The 16,559-nt window shown below is 40.5% G+C and overlaps 1 protein-coding gene across 3 annotated transcripts in view; it reads left to right on the plus strand.

Annotated features, from left to right (window-relative positions):
* The window catches only part of lmna (lamin A), a 119,338-nt gene that overhangs the window by 41,630 nt on the left and 61,149 nt on the right, over positions 1-16,559 (plus strand). The window lies entirely within an intron of this gene.

Below are 16,559 nucleotides of genomic sequence, written 5' to 3' on the forward strand. Positions count from 1 at the left end.
CAGTGTTTGAATTTGGCAAAGTCGAGCAAAAAACAAAAGTAGATTTTGTTGTGGTAAATTCCAGTTTGGCATTGTGAGCTCTTTTCTCTGAGGTGGTAAACTGAGAGTAGACTGCTGTTCACACCACTAGATTTCATTGTGCGTCATCTTTTCTGGTGTTGTTGGCTTTCTTGTCCTCTGTTTTTTTTCTGTCTGCCTCTGGGGAGAAACCTGTGTTCTCCTGTGATGAGCTCAGTACCTATGATGTGATGGCAGACAGTTTTCTGTCACTTTGAGTCACACCAGGGCAGACTGGAGCTTGGAAACGATCGCTGATTTTTGGAAGTCACCCAGCGATATTTTGAATTGTCATGTCATGTTTATAATGATGTCACAACAATGAAAACCATCTTCTCTTGAGAAGAAATTATGACAATGAACAAAAAGTGTTTTGTTGCATATGATGTAGCAGTGAGAAATGAGATACTTCAGTTTAACATTTTGGGAATTGAAAAAAAAAAAAAAACCTCTCAATCAAAAGAAGCAGGTATATAAAATACCAAAGAATTTAATCCATCCAAAAACATTTTTAGCAGGCAGCAGCATACAAATTATTGAAGGGATTAAAAAAAAAAAAAGTTTATTTAATCTGTCTCTAAGAGAGGTGTTGTACAAAGTTTCACTTAATTTTATGAATTTTTGAAACGAAAGAAAGGGGAGGGGGGAGGTAAATTTACAAAACTATTAAATTGCTATTTTACAAATTCATCTTGGCTGCCTCCAGGAGCAGGGCCACTTCCACATAGATATGAAGTTCTCATTTGAAGCCTATGAAAATGCATCAATTCATTGTGGTAGGTAACTGCACACTAATGAATTCTCATTCTGCTAATAAATGCCCCTAAATCCCACACACTGCAGCTTTAAGGGCTCACAACTTGCTGAAGTGGTTTGAATGTCTGCAGGATGCAACACAACAGTAGTACAACACTTTCATTAACGTTTGCCCATAATTGTGTTCATGAACAGTTTTTATCAGTAGGTGCTGCAAGGGCTGGTACTCATATAGTTGGTGACCATTTGTTGATTTTGCATGACAGAATACTTTGCAATGGAAAACAGATGTGGTACGAGTCTTAGATGGATGCTGTCTGGAGCTATTCTGCTGTATTCATTGCGTGCCTTTAATGAGAGAGTTGGTCTTGGATTTCCATGGACCAGAACTTGGTACTGAGTAAGTTTTGGCAGACTGGTGTACATTGGAATGGAGTAGTGAGAATTAGTGTCCATAGAACCATCAGATTCAGCCAAGTCGTGCATGAGTCACTTGCACGTGGACAGGCTGAAGCACTTTAAGATGGTGGAAAATGTCTCTCTCTTTCTCACAGACCTTCTCTTTGGAAAACTGGCAAAATGGGCGTATGCTAAGTGCAACTTTTCATCTCTGGTTGGTTATATACGCAACTGTTTGTCTGACCAGATGTGCATGAACGTGTTTATTCTTATGCGTTTGAGATGAATAGTGTCTTTGGAACAATTCCATGCAGTCTAAGCAGAGCCCTTTCATTCAGTTTCAGACATCTTTGGATGTTGTTTTTTTTTGTTCCCTTTGTTTATTCAGACTCAGGAAATGTGCTAAAATAGTTTAACATTATGATGTGGTTACTCATCACTTTTTTCCTGTTAGGTCTAAAATGTGAAATAATTTCTGAAAGCATTCATTTGAATTCTTTTGTCTTTTCTTTTTTTTGGTGGGGTGTGTTGTACTTCTCTATTTGGTTTTGCACACATGCTCTTCTGGCTCAGCAAGTATTTGGAAAATACTTTGCATGTTTTTACAGCCTACCTGCTTTGCAGTGGGTGTGGTTTGCCAAGCAGAACAATGAGGACAACGGTACGAATGCTGGAAAGTTGAAACAATCACAGGAAAGCATGTGAAAGATAAAATGATCGTTTTCTACATTTACAACTCACCTGGCGCTACACAAGTTGTCCAGATCTAGTTTTAAAAAAGACAAAACATGTTTTATCCTGGATGTGGAGTGTTGGAACAGATTCTAAGAACATGAAACCATTATTTAATGTTTAGTTTTTTTTTCCCTGGTGTGGCTCCGTTTCCTGTGTTCCTGTATTCAGTGCCAGTCTATTTAGGCTTTGTGTGAGAGCAACGAAACACTCTGCTCCTTTTGTAACCGCAATGTTGGTGATACTCCAAGCATTAAATTCTTCTTCCTAGGCCAGCATAAGTTAGGGAATGTTGACCGTAACTTATTCCACTCTCATAAACACCACATGGGTTTTGCTCGGCTTGAAGCTGGCATTAGCAAAGCTCACTGCTTTTCTGCTCATTGAGTTTCCACCGTGGCTCTGAGCAGATGGACAGACCACGGTGCCTCATAGAAGGCGACGGGTCTTGAACAAAGTCTTTCTGCGTGACTCATACGGGGTCACGCACACTGGGTAACTTAACCATAAGTTACAAATCGAGAATATGAACTGGAGGGAAGCATAATTGTGACATGCGACTAGGGATGCTACGACCAGGTTTTATGCTGCATATTCTGATACCGATCAGCCTTGAGTGCTGATCACTGCCGATCACCAGTACCAATCACATGGATTGGCTGTAAAATTTTCGATTTTAGCTATGATGTCTGCTATTGGCTACGTTATCTGGAAAAAAATGAACCATAAAATTACCTTAATTTAGACAAAACCATGTTTTTACTCCTTCAAGGGAAAGTATAGAAAATCCTTGCAGGCACAATACAGTAACTGTTCAGGCAAAAAGACAACTGAAAAACACCTAAATTTACCTGCTATCAGTAACATAATCTTTAACATATTGAAAACATTAAGGGTCTCAAAGTACAGAAAGTCAAATAAATAAAAGGCAGTATATCTCACAACATCGCATTAATCATACAACCCCTGGCAAAAATTATGGAATCACCGGCCTCGGAGGATGTTCATTCAGTTGTTTAATTTTGTAGAAAGAAAGCAGATCACAGACATGACACAAAACTAAGTCATTTCAAATGACAACTTTCTGGCTTTAAGAAACACTATAAGAAATCAGGAAAAAAAATTGTGGCAGTCAGTAATGGTTACTTTTTTAGACCAAGCAGAGGGAAAAAAATATGGAATCACTCAATTCTGAGGAAAAAATTATGGAATCATGAAAAACAAAAGAATGCTCCAACACATCACTAGTATTTTGTTGCACCACCACAACAGCTTGCAGTCTCTGAGGCATGGACTTATTAATGAGTGACAAACAGTACTCTTCATCAATCTGGCTCCAACCTTCTCTGATTGCTGTTGCCAGATCAGCTTTGCAGGTTGGAGCCTTGTCATGGACCATTTTCTTCAACTTCCACCAAAGATTTTCAATGGGATTAAGATCCGGACTATTTGCAGGCCATGACATTGACCCTATGTGTCTTTTTGCAAGGAATGTTTTCACAGTTTTTGCTCTATGGCAAGATGCATTATCATCTTGAAAAATGATTTCATCATCCCCAAACATCCTTTCAATTGATGGGATAAGAAAAGTGTCCAAAATATCAACGTAAACTTGTGCATTTATTGATGATGTAATGACAGCCATCTCCCCAATGCCTTTACCTGACATGCAGCCCCATATCATCAATGACTGTGGAAATTTACATGTTCTCTTCAGGCAGTCATCTTTATAAATCTCATTGGAACGGCACCAAACAAAAGTTCCAGCATCATCACCTTGCCCAATGCAGATTTGAGATTCATCACTGAATATGACTTTCATCCACAGTCCACAATTGCTTTTCCTTAGCCCATTGTAACCTTGTTTTTTTCTGTTTAGGTGTTAATGATGGCTTTCATTTAGCTTTTCTGTATGTAAATCCCATTTCCTGTAGGCGGATTCTTACAGTTCGGTCACAGACGTTGACTCCAGTTTCCTCCCATTCGTTCCTCATTTGTTTTGTGCATTTTCGATTTTTGAGACATATTGCTTTAAGTTTTCTGTCTTGACGCTTTGATGTCTTCCTTGGTCTACCAGTATGTTTGCCTTTAACAACCTTCCCATGTTGTTTGTATTTGGTCCAGAGTTTAGACACAGCCGACTGTGAACATCCAACATCTTTTGCAACATTGCGTGATGATTTACCCTCTTTTAAGAGTTTGATAATCCTCTCCTTTGTTTCAATTGACATCTCTCGTGTTGGAGCCATGGTTCATGTCAGTCCACTTGGTGCAACAGCTCTCCAAGGTGTGATCACTCCCTTTTAGATGCAGACTAACGAGCAGATCTGATTTGATGCAGGTGTTAGTTTTGGGGATGAAAATTTACAGGGTGATTCCATAATTGATTCCTCAGAATTGAGTGAGTCCATATTTTTTCCCTCTGCTTGGTCTAAAAAAAGTATCCGTTACTGACTGCCACAATTATTTTTCCTGATTTCTTATAGTGTTTCTTAAAGCCAGAAAGTTGCCATTTGAAATTACTTTAGTTTTGTGTCATGTCTGTGATCTGCTTTTTTTCTACAAAATTAAACAGCTGATTGAACATCCTCCGAGGCCGGTGATTCCATAATTATTGCCAGGGGTTGTATAATGTCAAGTAAAAAGGGATATATTCAAAGTCAAATACAGATTGCATGGAAATAAAACATCATAAGTTACTGAATCAAAAATACCTGAGAGTATAGCTTCTGTTCTGTGCTTGAGCAAACTCTGATGTGTATTGTCAAAGAAAAAACAAGTGTTTACCTTTCTTTCTTTCTTTATGTCCCGGTAGCATGTAGAAAGTCTCCAAGTTAGAGAGCAGTCAGCGGAACCCGGTGTCTTCCACCCCGAGAAAGGCTGGTCATCTAAACCGATGCATTAAATTATCTTTTGAGTTATTTCCTTAGCCTTCTGACTGATACTCTCACATGGGCGAGTGTTGCTAAGCTTGGGTTGCATTAGCTGCCGTCTGACCGTTGCTGCTCCAGCTGTCTTCTTTTCATTCTCTGCCTTGAGGCTCGAAAACTCACCTACTCTGACAAGAGTTTGTTCTTTAAATGTCTGATGAAATTAGTTGTATTGAAGCACTTTATCATGCTTCCCCCACGAGGTATTTTTTTTCTTTACATGTGTTGCAAGATGCAAACTTTACATCGCTCTCAGACCTATAAAAGTTCCACATGGCAGACATGTTTGTTGGGGTTTGCAGCCACGAGCCTGCGCAGAGTGAAGGAAACTGCGGGGAGACACTCCACTGCACACAGGGCCTCTACAGGCTGCAAACTATGAGCTACAGGCGATTGGTTTTTGTGTCCACCATTGATCAACATACGCCTATCACATTTTTTTTGTTCACTGAAATCGGTTGATAATGATCGGTGGCCGATCAATTGAAGCACCATTACTTGTGACTGTATATTGCAGTCTGGTGCTTCACCACTAGATGACACTAAATCATACATACTGTAGCTTTAATAAGTCAAATCTGATGGCATTGGTCCAGAATATCCATCGTCAGAATTATTTTTCTGAAACAAGGTTTTTATTTGATCAATAATGCAAAGGAGTCAAATCATTTTATGGAAGGTTTGCTCTAAGGCTCAAATTCCTGCACTTCAACAATAATTGGAAACCCGATTTGCACTTGTCATTTGTTTCACAGTACAACAGTCCTTGAATGCCTGAATAAGACATTTTAACCCATCTTAGTCTGTGTAGAACAGTCTTAAACTGGTTTATTATTAATTATCTTTATTATGATGTGTTCTTGCACTTAAGGCATTACAAAAAAAATTAAGAGTCATCAAGAAGAGCGTTCCTCTGCCGTTCTGCTGCTCTTTGTCTTTGTAGTTAATGTGATCCAGCACCAGCTAAAACCAGCTCCTTTGGTAACACAAAGACCCGGCACCCAACGGCCGACTCCCACTTCGATGAGTCACACAGGGAGGAACAAAAGGGCGTTTCATGTTCCTTTTAGTGTGCGCACATTTTAAAACACCCATTGGTGCACCTGAATGCAAATTTGCTGTGGGCATAATTGAAATTCATATTAAATTTGCAGTACATCTTCTGCTCATTCTTTAAGTCCCCCCCCCAACCATCATTATGATTTAAACAAAACCAAGAGTTTTGCATGAAAGAACATGCGACATCCTCTCTGCCTCTTTCTCTGAACTCTGATACTGAACAGTGTTGTCCACGGTCAGCATTTGTTCTGCTGTAAGCCTGGAAACATTGAGAACTCTGTTACTCTTGGACATATGTTGCTCCGTATGGGTGGCCCCTGATAAACACTGCGTTGTTGTCAGTTTCTCGCAATTTATCATATACATGCTTTCACACAATCAACAGTAATCTCTTTAAAATGTGTTCTTCATCCCAGAAAAGGCACAGGGAAATATGTTTCAGCCTGCAATGTTTATTTTACTGCCATTTGTGGGGCGGAGAAAGTTCCACAGCTTGCTTTGAGATGTTATCTAAATCAAACAGCCGTAAAAGGACAGACACCAGTAAATGTGGATGATTCTGCCCAAGATGTTACTATTGATATATACTATGTTACTATAGATATGTTATTATTTTTGATGTGTTAACCTGATATATGTAATTTTTTTGTTGTTTTGATTGGGAATGTATTTTTCTACAACTAGAATGGGGAATATCAAAGCTAATTTCTGTTTCTGAAAGAAAAAAAAAAGATTTTTTTGGTCTTCCTTTTAGTTGCCAGTAAATAAACATTTATTGGACTTAATTTGAAGCCTTGAATATTCACAAGGAGTTTTGCATTTACCATTTATGGTTGAATGTATTTGTGCAGAGGGTGGATTATGAGGCTGATCCACATACGGACAAGGTAGAACATAATTTATAAAGAGAACACATGCTGTTTTTGGCGTTTGTGTGTATGTATACGTTTAGTCCTCCGCACTGTTTTATAAAGACACCCCCAGACCTTTGTGATAGAAAAGCAGTGAAACATGGAAGGTGATGCTGAGTGAATGAGTGAGACGCGCCCTTCCATCCTTGCACAATCTCCACAGTTGTGTTCATGTGCAGACAGCAGCAGGGACATTGTCTGTGCTGAATAATCAAAAGGCAGCTCCCAGGCCTGTATGTAGGTACTCTGTTGTTCTCGTTTACAACCGTACAGTTCTCATAAATAGGAAATGTGGGGTCAATGAATGCAAACACAAAAACTGATTTAGTATAATGTTGATGTCTGAATTCAAAACAAATTGTTGAAAATATGTTTTGAAAGGTTGCAATTCATTGTGCAAAACATTTTTAAGGTTTCAATCAAATTTATGAAGGCTTGTATAATGTTTTGCAGGCTGAATTTTGTGCAGTCGTTTTATATTTGAGTTTTCTTCTTACCCACAGCCCTCTTTTTCCATCTATTTCTATTCTATTTTTATTTATTTATTAATATTTGGTACAGTTTACTCAACACACTTTCAGGGTTTCAAATTTGTTTTTCTTATTCTGGTGTGTTTTTTGTTTTTGTTTTTTTTTTATGTGTGAAACCTTTCAATACTTGTATTTTCAGTTTCAAATTAAGATGTGCATGGTCACCCCATAATTAAGGGTAGCCAAGTGGATTGTGGGTGTTATTATGGTGAAGTTTTGGGTCAGTACTGGAATCCCAGTTTTTAGTCTGCAAAAAGGGATAAAGGAAAGACTTTCCTTCTCTGTCTGCATGAGCAAGTGAATGTTGATGCATCTTATGATTTGTATGCAAAATTGTTAAAAGTTTGGGATGCATGATAATATTGGTATCAGCTGATAAAAGCTTAAAGTTAGTTATTGGTATTTGCAGATATGAAAATTTGGGTCACTATAGTTGTGCACTGGTAATGCTATATGTTCAGACCATTGTGGCTCCGACTGCAGCATGTGTGACTGTCCCTTATACAGAGGGCCTGATATCAGCATCACCAATAAGTTTTCCACAGAAATCTGGATGTGTTGATATGAAGTTCATACCTTGACATCGTCGTGTTGGCAGCAGTGGCAGTGTTTTAATCTGCTCAACTCATGATGAAACCATAAATGGATAAAGAGGTGGAGCATGGATTACTCAGCTGTGTGACAGAAGAAGCCCGAACACACCCCTATCTTTATCTGCACTAGCTAAGTTATCATGCTAACCTTGATTCAGGAGTTTATTAAATCATATTTTTGCAGACAGCATGATGTTTTCATAATGGTTTGCTGTGGTGTGAGCATTAAAAGTTACGAGCCGCTTATTTTCTCAGTAATCGTATATTAACCGGATCTAATGGATCAACTTACCGATAGTTGCTAAAAGTACTAAAGTCATTGGCATGCAGCATTAAATAATATGAATGTTTCACTCAGTGAGAATATTTTAACAGGGATGTCTTAGATCATCTGTTGGGACATTTCACCACACAACATGCCATATTAATCCAGGCATTTATGATAAAAATACTCAAAATGACAAACACCCCTGTACAACAACATAGACCGACTTCCTGACCAAAAGACATTATGAGAGTCTGGCAAGAGTCAGCGAGCTGTCACTCAAGGTGACCATGCTCCTAACTATACATAACTTAATTAAAAAAATACCCAGTGTTTTTATATCGGTGTTGGTCAAAATGAGCTTGAAAATATCAGCATATTGAATATAGACAAGAATTCAGTATTGTGCGTCACTAGTTAGTGTCCAAGCATAACCTGCAGTAGAGCTGCCTCAAATGACTATTTTGATAGTCGACTAGTCAACAATTATTTTTTCGATTAGTCGACGAGTCGGATCATACATAAATTGCAACTTATCGCATTTTATCAATATCAATACCATTATCTGTACCATTATCAATCCGAATCTTTATCATTTCCCTTATTGATACCTCCTGTGAATTTTCTGTGTGCTAAAAGTAGGCTTTACAGGTTTTCTATGTCGACAACATTTTATTGAGTCTTAAAGTAAATAAATATGAAATTGGTCACTGGATCCTTGATCTCTGGACATAGATAGAAAAAAATCTGTAGTTTTTGTCAAAAGCATTTCCTTTCAGACATTAACGGCATGGATGTCACTCCATACATCTGAGCTGAGTTCAGCTGGCTGCTGGAGTCTGCAGGTCTGCAGCCATACAGTCTTGGGCTGCTGCATGTCAGCCAGGACGTCTCATTTCCTCATGGAAGGAAGAAAAAACATTTTGATTGATTGCAGTTAATTGTTTATATTACAACGTTTGGAAAGAGGTGTAATTTGATTTAAACAGCAATTTGGCAATTTGCTTTGAAGTTATTAATTCTGAGCGGACTCTGTCTTTCTAACTTTTGGAGCGTTTGGAGAAACGAAACGGAGGACGATTCTTGTTTCTTTCTCCCAGTTAGTCACTTTAATCCACACAAAAGTGACTCACCATTGACATATTTTAATGCTTTGAGAGGGGATAAGAAGCGGAGTTGCCGCTTCTGAAGAGGAGCGAAGCAAAGATCCAACGAAGCAGCAGATCAAAGCACCGCTTTATTGGTTCAAGGTTCAAAGCAAATGACTCGTTGACTACTAAATCAGTTGTTGACGGTTTCAATAGTTGACGTAGTCATGACTAGTCAACTAGTCGTCGCAGCCCTAACCTGCAGTTATGAGGCCAGCTGTGGTAGTTAAAATCAGAGAAATCCAAGTGCAATAAGACTTGTTTCTGCTAAATCTGTAAAATATGGAAAAGCTACACAAGAATAGATACATTAAGCAATTTTAAATATTTTATCTCTGTGTATCTTTTTCGAAATTATGGAAGTGATTATTGTAAAGAAGTTGTGTTTCAGCTCCCAAACTTTCCTAAATAGCTTCTATACACCAGAGTAACCAAGTTATCATAGTCTTTTTCAGCAGCAACTGCATCTGTCGTATCTTGGAGAAATTACAGGTGAGATTTATCCTTCATTGCACACAAATGCAGAAGCTTTTCCACACAGAAGTACTAAGATCATTTAAGCATCTGCACAAAAAGGTCTGTGTTATTGCACTGCTTCCACAGCAACGTGGAAATGATAAATGAACAGACTATTCACGAAACCTTCCTTGTCATGGCAATGGCATAGCATAACGAGAGGGAGAGGAGTGGTCCTTCCCCCACCCCCCCTTTTAGTCCATGAGGCGGGGTTCGTTTCTAGTTACTGGGGTGGACAAAGATAGCTGTGAGTCATCCTTGAGGCTGGGAACTGAGCCAACACATTCCTCCTCCTCCTTCTCGGATTTCTTGTCTCTATTATTCCGTCGCTTTTTCCTTTTTCCCCACTCCACAGTTCTAAGGAGCACGTCTCTGCTCCACACCGCCCTCTCCATCTAACTGCCCCTCTTAACACTGTCCAGAACCTACCATTTTCTCTCAGTGCCTCTGAATGTTATTTTCTCTTCTAAGTCTGTAAAAATTCCTTGAATATGTTTATTAAGCTGACAACAGTGACATGAATTATAATTTTTATTCTTTATTTCTTTTTTCTCAATGAGTGCTGACATTAGTGTGGGAGGAAGAAAAGAATCGCAAGACAATGATCTACAGTCAAGCAAAGCTTGCCAAAAGTAAAATTCATTCTTTTTTGTTTCCATAAGTGCATAATATAAAAATCTGCACAGCACTGCTCTCTTTCTGCTAAATTCAGTTATCAAGTTATGAATCGACTCAAAATCCAGATCTTTGTCTTGGTGAAACACACTTGTATTTATTCAAATTGTTTTGTTTTTTTTCCTCCAATTTCCTAAATATAATTTCCTTAATGGTTTCCAGCCAATCTCAGTGCTGTATTTATTTTTTAAATTGAAAATATTAATTGCATAATTTAATTATATAACGGCAGCAGAGCAACCATACACGTCTGTTTGCGAGGCACACTGAAGGCTGCAAAGCTTTAACGCCACACAGTGTAAAGGTGAAGTCTTGATATGTATGCCGAGGCTCTCTGATTATGCAGCTCATGCATGATTATATAAACTGGTCGTCCCACGCAAACGCCTGCATGCAGCACACTGCAAATATTGCATCTATATAATGTCACACATGCACCCAGACCCATTGTTGGTGTCAGTATAGTTACTTATATAGAGGCACATGAAAGCTTGACTTCAGTCAGGGCCATAAGTATTTGCATAGTTTTTATAATTTTGTCTTTGTACACCGCCGCAATTGAAATGTTGAAATGGAACAACATAATTCTTATAAGGATTAAGTCATCACTTCTACCACTGCTTTCCAGGTTACTAATGTGTTTTTGGATTTCATTTCAGTACATTATTAAGACATTGAAATGGTATGGTGCTGCAGAGTAAATGTTCTCAAAGTGCAAGAAATGTTCTCAAAGTGCAAGAAAGAAACTAGTGAGGGAAGCCACCAACACACCCATGACAGCTTTGAAGGAGTTATTGCCTTCTGTGGCTTGTGAGTGGAGAAACTGTGCGTAGTGAACTTTTGTCTGTTGCATCACCAGTCACAGCTTCATGATGGAATGTAACATTTATACACAAGAAAACAGGTCATATCTAAGCTAGTGCCTTCTGGCAAACTGTAGGTGAATCTTTGCTAATTCTAAGAAAATTATCTGTGCCACGGGTGATGCAACAGATAAAAGTTGCATTATGCTTAGTTCATGGAATCACGGGCAATTAAACTTGAAATACCCTAAGAGGTTTTCAGATATCCTTTTGTTTTTACTTGGCTTTAAATTCCATCCTGTTAGTGGATCCTGGAAATGTTGGAAGCAAAGGAAAGATTAATATATCGTGAGTTCTCTTACTTCTTCCAAGCAGATTATATTTTTGTCAGACTTATTTGTTGCATTGGTTGATACATTACTGTTAATATAATGAACTGGTTATCACAGGTGAAAAGGTTGGGCCTAGTTTGGAACATTAAATTGTAAAACAAATCTGGATGAAGATGTTTTTGCTGGTAGTTGAAGTCTGTTTTGTACAATATGTCATTTTCCTGCTCATACAGACTGAGCACAGTATTAAACTGCATCCAAGACAGTAGGAGGCCCTGCAGGCTTCAGATAATTACGATTTGGTAGTTGGTGGTGGGATTGGTTCTCCAGCCACTGACAAAACACCTCACAAAACTCAGTACTGGAAAAGATGTTTTGTTTTCATACTGGTTGGGAGGGAGTGATTCTGGTGCTGCCAGTAATGGCTGCCACAATGTATGACGATGATAGGGGTGGATGGGGGCGGGGTCCTCATCTGTAGAACAGAAGGAAAAAAAAAACATACAGCACCGACGATCTGTGTCTCCAGGGTCATGACTGGGGTAGTGTGAGGGCTCTTCCACTGGACAGTGGTGCTGTAGTACAAACCTGAGGCAGCTCACATGAGTGGACACCTGGAACTTAATTTCTTGCAGCAAGGATGCTCATCTTCCACTGATGTTAATGATGCTGGTAAAGCTTTGCATTCCAGTGGCTTTGTTCTCTGAGGTCCAGAGACATGGAAGTGGCGCCGGGAGTTGGTGTACACAGGGAGTAGTAGTTCCTGTAGAGGACCAGCTGCTTCTGATCGTATCATATTTTTTTATTCTTTATTTTGGTCCCCGTTAGCTGCTATTATGTAAGAGCTGAGTGGATCCTTGTCATTTGATTTGTGCATTGTATGTCACATGACATGGATTAATTTGTCCCATTTGTGTTGCATCGCATTTAGAGTGCAGTTTGGTTCCATTTAGAGTGCAGATTTGGTTCTGTACGTTTGGTAACATTGCACTCTGCACACGTACACATGCACGGGCTCGCATACTCGCGCGCCCACTCATGCTTGTGCATGCACATGCACGCACGTGCGCACGCACACACAAAACAAATCCAGTGTGCTGTATGGAGGCTGTTAGCAGGAAGAAAGAATGAAAAGCTGGACTAATTTCTGAAGTGATTTTTTTTTTCTTTTCGCTGCACTGAGGAAGTACGCAGTCTTTTTTTTTTTCCTTTTTTTTTTTTTTTTTTTTTTTTGGTAGTACACGTATGCACAAGGGCCGCCCCAGTTGCGTGTGTGCACGCGGGGGACAACGGCATGATGATTTTATTGTGCTAACTGACGCTGCTAATTCTTGTAACACACACACACAAAATCTACTCCACTGTAAGACTGGCCATCTGGATGCATGAAGAGCTGTTCCGATGAAAAGCTGATGTGATTTTTGGCTGGACTGAGGAACTACAGTCTTTTTATGGAAGTCCGAAGTCAGTGCACAGCATCACTGGACTACACATCACAATTGGACTTTAGCAGCAATGAAACACCAAAATGTAAGTCCCTTTTCTGTTGTTTATAAATTAATAAAATATCAAATGACAAGGATCTATTTTAGCTGCTATATAAAACAAATAATGAATGTTTTTACATTCTTTCAATGGAACAAATATTTAATTCGGTGAAAGCTTCCCTTCATTGAATGGTATGTTCCAGCTTTTACCTTATGAAATATTCGTACTATTGACCTCCATAAACATTCATTATTTGTATACTAATGTTGCAGCTACTCTATTGAGACCATGTACACCAAAAGATAACATTACAAACAAAACACAACAAATGCAAACCATAAGAAAACAAAAATCTCCATTTCCAAACAAATAATAATAATAAAAAAGTGGCACATTTCCAAATAAATATTATCATACAGATAAATTCATGTAAAACAGATTGCGAAATCTCTGAGGGAACAGGGTTTTGGGGTCTGTCGGGTTGAACTCCTTCAGGTGGCAAGTAATCTTTGCTTCCATTTGAGGGACGGTACCTTCCCAACAGATTGGGAAACAAGACTTGTTGGGTGTCTGACCAGAGGAAAGGGTTAAAGAGTGACAAATTGATGACCTCACAGCCCCTTGAAAACCGCTTGGCTGTTATACACAAACGGTTGCTAGAGGAAAATGAATGCTTTCACAATAGCCGCGTGAGTGTCCTACTTTTGTGACGAACCAAAACCACTACATCAAGAGGAAAATCACTCCACAAATTTGATCATGTGGAAAGCTGTAATTAATTTTCCAGCTGAAGCTGTTCAACATTGTGTTCTGCTTCAGTGGGCCCTGAAGTTCTCTGCTCATGTCTGTGTTACTGTAAGTGTCATGCTAAATGCAATGTAAGGACTTCTTTCCAGTCCTTGTTGATTGATTTTGTTTGTTTTTTATTATTTTTCCAGTTGATGGGGCTTATTTGCCCCATATTTGAGGTTTTGGTGGTTCCCCAATACGCTGCTTGACACTAGATTAGCACTGTGCAGAGTAGAGGTTCTTCCCAGTGAATCCTGGCATTTGTTATGGGTATGTTCCTCAAATTTGAGTCATCCGCCATCTGTTGGTTAAATATTTTTAAACACCAGTTTACCCACTAGAGGGATTTGAGAGGTTCTTCAACTGGTACAGTGTGCTTTTTCTTTTATGGAGGTCTTGTCCTAATTAATTGCTCACAGCACAGACTGATTGAAATGCATAACTTTTGAGGTGGCAAAAAAGGATTTTACCTTTGAAAGCTCCATCTGTTGAAGCCAAATGTTGTGATGACTGCCTTGTTGGGAGGCTGCAGAACAATCAAAAATGTCTGACTACATTTCATAAAAAGCTGCACAGATGGGTGAACATTGAATGCAGAATATCCAGAAAGTTTTCACAGCACGAATGAAATTCATTTTTATTCTCAGAATTCTACACACAATACCCCATAATAACAATGTGAAAAGGTTTTTTTTTTTTTGCAAATGTATTAAAGATAAAAACCTAACCTAAATAAAATGTAGCTAAGTATTCACAGCATTTGCCATGAAGCTGAAAATTCAACTCAGGTGCATCCTGTTTCCACTGATCATCATTGAGATGTTTCTACAGCTTAACTGGTGTCCACCTGGGGTAAATTCAGTTGGTTGAACATGATTTAGAAAGGCACACATCTGTCTACATATAAGGTGCCACAGTTGACACTGCATGTCAGAGCACGAACCAAGGATGAAGTCACAGGAATTGTCTGTAGACCTCCAAGACAGGATTGTCTTGAGGCACAAATCTGGGGAAGGGTACAGAAACATTTCTGCTGCTTTGACGGTCCCGATGAGCACAGTGGCCTCCATCATTCGTAAATGGAAGACAGGCAGCCAGCTCTAGGAAGAGTCCTGGTGGATCTGAACTTCTTGTGATCTGAACTTTGCGTGATTTTTATTTAGTAAGTTTAATGTAAGTACATAATATAATTGTAAATATGTTAAAAATACATAGATGATTCAAGAAAGTGAAAATGCTTATTTCCATTGTGGTCCATTTAAAAGTCAAAAGACAAAATAGAAGTAATAATAATAATATCTAGCTGCCACCTTATCGTGGTGGGGGAGTTTGCGTACTCGGATGATCCTAGGAGCTATGTTGTCGGGGGCTTTGTGCTCCCTGTAGGGTCTCCCAAGGCAAACAGGTCCTAGGTGATGGGTCAGACTAAGGGCAGTTCAGAACCTCCATGACCAGTAAAAGATCAAGGACCGTGACGTCGCCCGGTATGGCGGAGCCAGGGTCCCACCCTGGAGCCAGGCCTGGGGTTGGGGCTCGCGCGCGAGCGCCTGGTGGTTGGGTCTTAGCCCATGGGGCCCGGCCGGGCTCAGCCCGAAAGAGTGACGTGGGCCCGCCCTCCTGTGGGTTCACCACCTGCAGAGGGGGCCATGGGGGTCGGGTGCAGAGAGGATTGGGTGGCGGTCGAGGGTGGGTGGCCCGGCGGCCCGGTCCATGCTCACAGTCCCTGGCTGTTGGGACGTGGAATGTCACCTCGCTAGGGGGGAAGGAGCCTGAGCTTGTGCGGGAGGTTGAGAGATACCGACTAGAGATAGTCGGGCTCACCTCCACGCACAGCTTGGGCTCTGGTACCCCACTCCTGGAGAGGGGCTGGATGCTTAATTTTTCTGGCATCGCCCACGGGGAGAGGCGGGGAGCTGGGGTCGCATTGATTATTGCTCCCCAGCTCAGTCGCCAAGTGTTGTAGTTCACTCCTATGAATGAGAGGGTCGCGTCCCTACGCCTTCGGGTCAGGGACAGGTCTCTCACCGTTGTCTCGGCCTACGGGCCGAGCAGCAGTGCAGAGTACCCGACCTTCCTGGAGTCCCTGGGAGGGGTACTAGATAGCGCTCCGACTGGGGACTCCATGTTCTCCTGGGGGATTTCAACGCCCTCCAGTGAGACCTGGAGGGGGGTGATCGGGAAGCACGGCCTCCCCGATCTGAACCCGAGTGGTGTTCAGTTGTTGGACTTTTGTGCTAGTCACAGTTTGTCCATCACGAACACCATGTTTGAGCACAAGGGTGTCCATAAGTGCACGTGGCACCAGGACACCCTGAGCCGGAGGTCGATGATCGACTTTGTAGTCGTATCATCTGACCTTCGGCCACGTGTCTCGAGTGAAGAGAGGGGCAGAGCTGTCGACTGATCACCACCTGGTGGTGAGTTGGATCCACTGGGAGGGTAGGAAGCCGGTAAGACCTGGCAGGCCCAAACGTATCTTGAGGGTCTGCTGGGAACGACTGGCGGAACCCTCTGTCAGCGAGGTCTTCAACTCCCACCTCCGGGAGAGCTTCTCCCAGATCCCGGGGGAGGTTGGA

Source organism: Thalassophryne amazonica, chromosome 7 (genome assembly GCF_902500255.1).
Source record: "Thalassophryne amazonica chromosome 7, fThaAma1.1, whole genome shotgun sequence".
Classification (NCBI taxonomy): domain Eukaryota; kingdom Metazoa; phylum Chordata; class Actinopteri; order Batrachoidiformes; family Batrachoididae; genus Thalassophryne; species Thalassophryne amazonica.